Source organism: Montipora foliosa, chromosome 7 (assembly GCF_036669935.1).
Source record: "Montipora foliosa isolate CH-2021 chromosome 7, ASM3666993v2, whole genome shotgun sequence".
NCBI lineage: Eukaryota > Metazoa > Cnidaria > Anthozoa > Scleractinia > Acroporidae > Montipora > Montipora foliosa.
The window spans coordinates 34,273,152-34,280,651 of NC_090875.1; the positions used below are offsets into that span (position 1 = coordinate 34,273,152).

A 7,500-nucleotide genomic window follows, 5' to 3' on the forward strand; every position below is an offset into this window, starting at 1 on the left:
CACATTCATTTTTCAGCGATTGTGCTCTTTAACGATTTGAGTTTTCTTCTTGAGCTCCATAAGGGTATATTCTGTTAAAGATCCAATAAAAAAATGAATCCTTCGCGTTACATCGGGTTCGCTGTATCCACCAGATAAAATCTACCTCCTGAAACCTACCAAAGATACGCACAGAAGACTCTAGGCACAAAGACAATACTTAGCAGGAGAGTGACAACTTTTCCTTTTGCCGACGCGGAAAAGAAAAATTAAAAACGGAGAAATGCTACTCATGTTCTGCCTGGATTGCCATATATGGCAACCCGGTAATTACGTAACACCAAAACGTGACGTCCTAGTTATGCAACCACAAGCCGGATTTACGACAGTTGTCAGAAGTGTCTCAGCCAATCATTATTCAGTAAATTCCCTACAGGTGACTGCAAAATGCCATTTGCATGATGGCATCATTTTACTACCGAGTCCAGAATGCTTTGTCAAAATGCTTCTTCTCTCCTGGAAACCAATTTGCCTGACAATATAGAAGCAACTCAGTCTGCTCTTGGTAGTAAATGACGCCATCATGCAAATGGCCTATTTGATGGCTAGCGTTAGCGAGGCAGCATACTATTCTTGACATTAGCCAAAAAAATCAAAATTTGAATGTAAGATCGGAAGCATGCTCAGTCGATTGTGGTGGGTCATGTCTATTATCCGGGGTATTGATACCCAAAATAACGTCACGTACACGTCGTGGAAGGGATTCTTACAGTCACAGCCTTCGAGTCGAGTACTTTTCCACTTTTTTACTATTCTAGACTGTTCACAGTCCCCTATTTTTCCGTTTGATCGTCGGGATTCGCCATCGATCCTTGTTTTTAAAAGCGAGCGCGAACTGGGGAGAGCGATATAACTACCGAGTGGGTAGGGGGAGTGGAGGGGTTCCTATTTTTCCTGCTAAAACCCCTCCACTCCCCCCACCCACTCGGTAGTTATATCGCTAAGTCTATTCTCAAGCACGTCAATAAATTTAAATTGACATTTGCACAACTACGCTCAGCATTTCTCAAAAGGATATTTTTTTTCTGAAAAGGGGCCAGAAATTTGAGAACAGAAGTTTAAATTCAGAGAATGAAGTGACATGCCATTGTTTTGAAATTATCCATTTGCTTATAAAATAGTAACGCCTACGACACATACTAAAGATATGCACACCTTTCTTCGCTTTTTAAACACTTTCACGTACATTTCCGGTATCCTCTTTCTTCAAAAATTTGCAGCTGTTTAAAAAAAAATACCAGTCGATGCTCGCAGCTTCCACGCCAGCACTCACTTTCTCACTGAAACGCCTTAGTTTACTGTAATAAACCCTGATCCCCGTTCCCGGATTCATGTCCACTTGTATTAAATTTTCCCTCTGCAATATTAAAGAATTAAAGACTGGGAACGAGTTTATTCCACAATATGGCGGACATCTGAGGTGAACTTATTTTGCCAACAAGAAGCGACACTATCTTTCCCATCTCGGTTTTAATCTTAGAAATGGAAGAGATGGGCGAGAGCACGACTGGAAATGTTTCAAAGAAAGTCAACGTTGACCACAAATGCCTGAACGACCACGAAAACACATCACCGATCAAATTAAACAAAGGACACAAAAAGAGCTTTTATTCGTTAGTTATCTGCTTTGTCGCATTTCTGCATTGGTTTCTCCAAATTCTTTTCTTTGGGCCTGATGAGCATATCCGGAAAAGGTCAAGTATATGCTTGTCTCAAGAAAGGGAGCGTTCCAAGGAACCAAAGAATGCAAGAGTTTTTGTTCTGGACGATGCATCTTCCTGTGACACGCTTCTGCAGTATTATCGTTCACAATATCCTTTCAGGATGAATTACCTTGGAACTGACTGCGAGTGGGCAAATACTAAAGGCCAAGTGAATGCCCCTGTTGCATTGTTACAGATTGCAACTCCGATATGTGACTGTTTTCTTGTTCGTCTATGTAAAATGGAGGGTCAAATGCCTCAAATTTTGGAAGAAATTCTGCAGGACAAGACTATTCTTAAGTTTGGTGTTGGTATCCAGGATGATGTGAAAAGACTGTCAGCAATGTTTGGTATCAATGTGTGGGGGTGTGTGGACCTCAGACATGTAGTTCAAAGGTGTCAAATGAGAACAGATGACCAGAAGAGGTAAGTCCTACTGTAGAATTTTTTTTTCTCCCAGTGATTTGAACCACCAATAGTTAGTCTGTAAGTGTCTGACATTTGGTGGCAGTGAAAAAGGATGAACTGAGAGGACCTTCTTCCGGTCAGCAGTTGCTGCAAGTGACAGCATGGTCTATTTGATGGTGCACTGTGGGCTCAAGAAGGTACTTTGGAGTCATCCCTTTTAGCCAAAACCCTAGTATTCAATTTGTGAAGACTCTTGAGCCATTAATGGTTAATTCAGCTACTGAGGGGAAGTTTCATTTTAATTTTATTTGACACTTGTACAGGGCTATTTACATGTCCTTATCAACGAAACATAACATAACATACTTTATCTAACTAAGGTTAGGGTTAGGGTTAGGGTTAGGGTTAGGGTTAGGGTTTGAAAAAACCTTGCCCTGAGTGCGGGATATATTATTTATTTTTTCTTTAGAACGCTCTGAGAGTTTCACTTGTTGTAAAGATATCTAAGGTGGAGATAACCCATGTATTACTTTAAAACTAAAAAAGTTAAAAGTAAAATAATGATTTTAGAATGACTTGCATCAATTAACTGGCAGTCAATGAAGATCATACAGCACTGGCAATATGTGTGAATACTTCCAGCGTAATGTTTGATGTTTCTATCCTGCACAGATTAGTGTACTTAAAATGCTTAGAACTATCGCCAAATTTTTATTCCTTGAAGTTTTAGGTTTCAGAGTCACATAGAATTCCATTTGCCGTTTGGAAAAATCTGCATTCAGATCCAGAGATATTTAACTTTAAAAAAATTGTAAGATATGCAAATGAGAGGACTGATGACATCATTCACTCAACCCAATGTAACATCAAGTACCTTATTTACCCGCGGATAGGCTGCACTTTTTCCCGGAAAAATGGGGCCAAAATTAGGGTTGCGGCCTATACATGGGTACAAGTATTTTGACACCTCATTAATATGCAAGAGATCTCACGGTTGTACACTAAATTGATGTTTTAGTGTTCGCTTTCAATTGTTATCAACTTGAAACACATCTAACTAAACACTAAGTCCATATCTTCGAAGAATCTTGATTTTCTCTGGAGCAATGAGCGCATCAAGTTCTTTAAACATGTCTCAGTTGTTCGAAGATGTCCAACACAGCTTGCACGGAATAGCCAATTTGCTTCTCGTGGTCGTTTGGTGAAAGTGATGTTGATAAAAGTGATTTATATGGATTTTAATTTTGATAGGAGAACAAAGAAACTTTGTTGTGCAGCTTTTATCGATCGGAAAATTGATCATGGAATATATAACAGTTTTTATTTAGATATTCTGAAAGTTGTAAACAGATAACAACTTGTTTACGATTTTGGGGAACATGTTTAGGAGCGTTACGCTTCATTTTACTCGTGTTTGTTAAAGGTGCAAAATCAAAATAGAAATAGAGCTACATGTACATGTCATGTATCTCCGTCACTTTGCAGCAGAGAACATTGAAACTTGGTGCTGGCTAATAGGTAACACACTGATGGCTATAAAGAAATTGGTTCCCATTGCAACTCACTCTTTTTCAGTCCCCTTCAACATGATTTCAATATTTTTGGTGATCTTTGAGCTAGAAAAGGTTTCAAGGTTTCATGGTTTTATTTGCCATGATTACATATAATGTATCCGATTTAATAAACAAAATACAAAAAAATTGTAAAAAAGGCGAGGAAGCCCATAAAGAAACTATAAGAGCTTATAGAGCTATGGGCTTCCTCAAATTAGACTAAGAAATTAAGTTTAAGATAGCACTGGGACGTAATACAATATATTATTAAAAAGACGAAAGAGTGCACACACACACATTGATCCACAAAAATACAAAAGCGTAAATACTTCGAAGAATTTGATGCTACTAACGATAAAGAAGAAATCTTTTAAGGTTTTTGCAAAACTGAGCGGTAGATCCAGATGACTTAATTTGACTGTCAAGAGAATTGAAAAATTTAGGGCCTTGGAAGCGGATTGAAAATTTTCGTATATTAGTTTGAACTAATGGAATATAAAAATTGGAATTGGATGAGTTTCATTTAACAAGTTTCATTTAACATTGGACCACAAACTCAACCTAACGTATTTATATGAATGCAGGATCATACAGATGAGACACCATTGGCAAGTATCAAAATGGAACGCAATGGTGGCCAGCAAAGCCTTTAATATCTGGGAGGTCTGAAACCCAGTAAGTTTCTATGGTAACAAAACTGGTATGCTCATGTTGTGGAGCACATATACTAGAATCGTACTGCAAAGAATCAAGCACTTCTGATACAAATTGGCTGATACACCCCTGTATTTCTTTTCATCATATTTGATCAAAATTTGGTTGAGTAATTGTGATGTCATCACTTAGCTAATTTGCATATTTTAAAAACTTGACTATCTCTGCAACAAAAAGAGATATTTGAAAATAGTAAATAGCATTCTTTTTTTCATACAGACTACTTGTTTATCTCTTAAAATGGCTGAGATAGAAAAGTAGCCCTTTGAGTTACCCCCTTTTTTCAGAGATCTTAGCCTGCATAGCATGGCGGTTTTGGTTGCTAAGAAATAAAGGTGGGCGAGGGCAGAAAAACCGCGAGGAGATTGGGGCGGGAGCAACTGTTATTTTTCTCGCGGCTTGGCCACCTCGCGCCCGGGTCGACAAAACCGCCATGCTACGCAGGCTACAGAGATCTGCCATTGTGCTACATCCTCCACATGTATTCTAAAGGTACGCGTATGGAGTTATTTTTATGTGGTTTCTGGTACTACATGCAACTCTTACCTGGTTTACTTCACAGTTCCCAGAAGATGAGTCTTGATGCCTTAGCCAAGAAAATATTGGGTGTTAGAATGGATAAGTCCTGGAGAATTCGATGCAGCAACTGGGAAGCTGCAGAATTCAGCATACCGCAGATTGAATATGCCATGAATGATGCATTGGTTGCAAGTCATATCTTTCTTAGGTTGGTTAACATGAAGACAAGGCACAGCAAGGACGAAAGAGGCACGTATGATTCACTTGGTTTTTGTCCAGTGAACGAGAATCATTTTGAAACTGAAAATGATTGGAATTCTCAAGGTGGTTGCAACAAGTTTGAACACACTGAACAATCTTCTTGTGTATTGAACAATTGTGATGTGGAGAACATCAAAACAGATTTCACACTGAATCAGTCAGGAGACAGTCCAGAGCATTGCTTGCTTGACCAAGAACCAGCTTTCGAACAACATCTCGATACTTTTAGGTTAGAATCTTTGAAAAATAAGAATCCCACGCAGGAGGGGTTGAATTTTGGAAATATCAGTGATGATAAGTTTCTTCGTGACAGATTAGCATTAAAAGAAGCTTCGTGTAGTGATTCTAAAATTTGTTATGAAGCTACAGTAGATCTCAACCAGTTTGAGTCACCTGAGATGGACGGATACCTTTTCATGGATGAGGTTACCAATTTTCTTACAGACCCATGCTTTACTCAAAGAGCAGGCTCTCTGTGTCAGGGTGTGGTGGACATTGCATTCAGGGGGAAAAAAAAGAACTTTGTCTCAAACGATGAGGATGGAAAAGATGAATTTAGTTCTTGTAGTGCAGAGAAGCCTCAAAAGCCTTATAAAAAAGGCACAACGAGAAAAACACCACTGTACATAAACTGTGTGCTGGCAGCTCCTGATTGATCCAGACTTTGTACTCTGGATCGCAAGAAGGCGGACTGGTACATCGAGAGGGGAATAGGTATGATGTTCAGTCATTTCTTAGTTTTTAACTTTAGATTTGGTCTTTATTCAAAACCTTGTGTTTGGAAAGGAAGTGAGCATTAATTGTACTGTATGATGAAACTGAGCTTGTGTATGATTTCTTTGTGATTGAGTCCACAGGCCCAAAATCCATTTTTTATTTTCTTCAGACGTCTTAATTTGGTTCTATCTCTTTATCTCGTGGACAAAAACACAAATTTTTGATAACTATTGTTATTGTTACTGTTCATTGTGGGATCCCTGCATCTCCCTTGTTAAGGACTGCGACATTAGTTCACTTAAACCATGTTTTCATGTACTACTTCTTCATTCTGCTTGTAGAACTATTAAACATTCAAGGAAATCTAGACAAACTCTTATCTAAATTTTATGTTTAAATGGTCATGTGCAATAATTTATTTTATTATTCAACTGTATTAGTGATTGTACAAAAAAATGGCACGAACAACACACATACAAAATTATTCCATGATATTGTACAGTTAGTTATTTGTACACTTGGTTATTGTACAGTAGAGAATCGGTTTGACTAAGTTTAGTTTGCTGACGTTGCCCTGCATGCACAAATCTGTCACACGTTCTCGCTTGTTTACAATACATCTGCTAAAAAGTTAGTGCAAAAAAGTTGTATAAGAAATAGCTTATTAGATGTTTTGGTGTGTAATATTGCTATTATTTCTATTCATTGTTTGTATTTTGATTCGCCCTAGTGGGCTTGTCAAAATACAGCACAACTAGTAAAAATACTCAGCGGTACTACACACCAAAACATCTACATTTGTAATAAGATATATGTATTATATAGAGAAAATTTCATTTAATATATTATGAGGTGGAAGCTTGTTGTTTTCTATGGATCATCCACTCAAGAACTTTCATCATCATTATCATCATCTTCCGCCTTTGTCATCTATGACAACGAACATCCTTATAGGCCTTCTCACGACGTTTCCATGTTTGCCATTGCTACGCTTAGCGTTTGCAGTTGTTGCCTGTAACTGTTTGGGTGTTGTCACGTCAACAAGTTTTTTGATGCTCTCTGTTACGTCTGCTTCCTCTTGGAGTCTAAATTGTAGCACGGTACATCCACCTATTGTCATTCATTCGCCCTAAGAGACCGGCCCATTGCCATTTTAGTCTTGTGATAGTGGTTAGGAGATCTTGTAGACCCATCCTTTCTTGGATTTCGCTTGCTGTTTTGTGATGTCGATAAGTAACATCGTGCATTATTCTTTCATGTGCTCTTTGTGTTGATCTCAGTTTCAGAGCTAATTTTGTTTTGATGGGGTGGAAACACAATTTGTAACACTGGGGACATGCAAAGTAATAATTTCTTCAGTTAACCCAGTAAAAACGGAATCACTGATAACTAATTTTAGTAATTAATTCCCTTTTCCTGGTTTCTCTGTTTCCTTCAGCCACCTCAACTTTGGAATACATTTTTTTTTTCATTTTTAACAAAATTAATGTAGAAAATTTCTGAAAAAAACATTGGTGAAGGAAACACAAAAAAATTAAGCATCCCCTGCAGCTTTCTGTTTAAGCTGTTTTAATTAATTTTGTGGA

General features: G+C 38.0%; 1 pseudogene; it reads left to right on the forward strand.

Moving 5' to 3' along the window:
• The first annotated feature begins 1,425 nt into the window (after positions 1-1,425).
• Positions 1,426-7,500, forward strand: part of LOC138011871 (exonuclease 3'-5' domain-containing protein 2-like) — a 19,187-nt pseudogene continuing 13,112 nt past the window's right edge.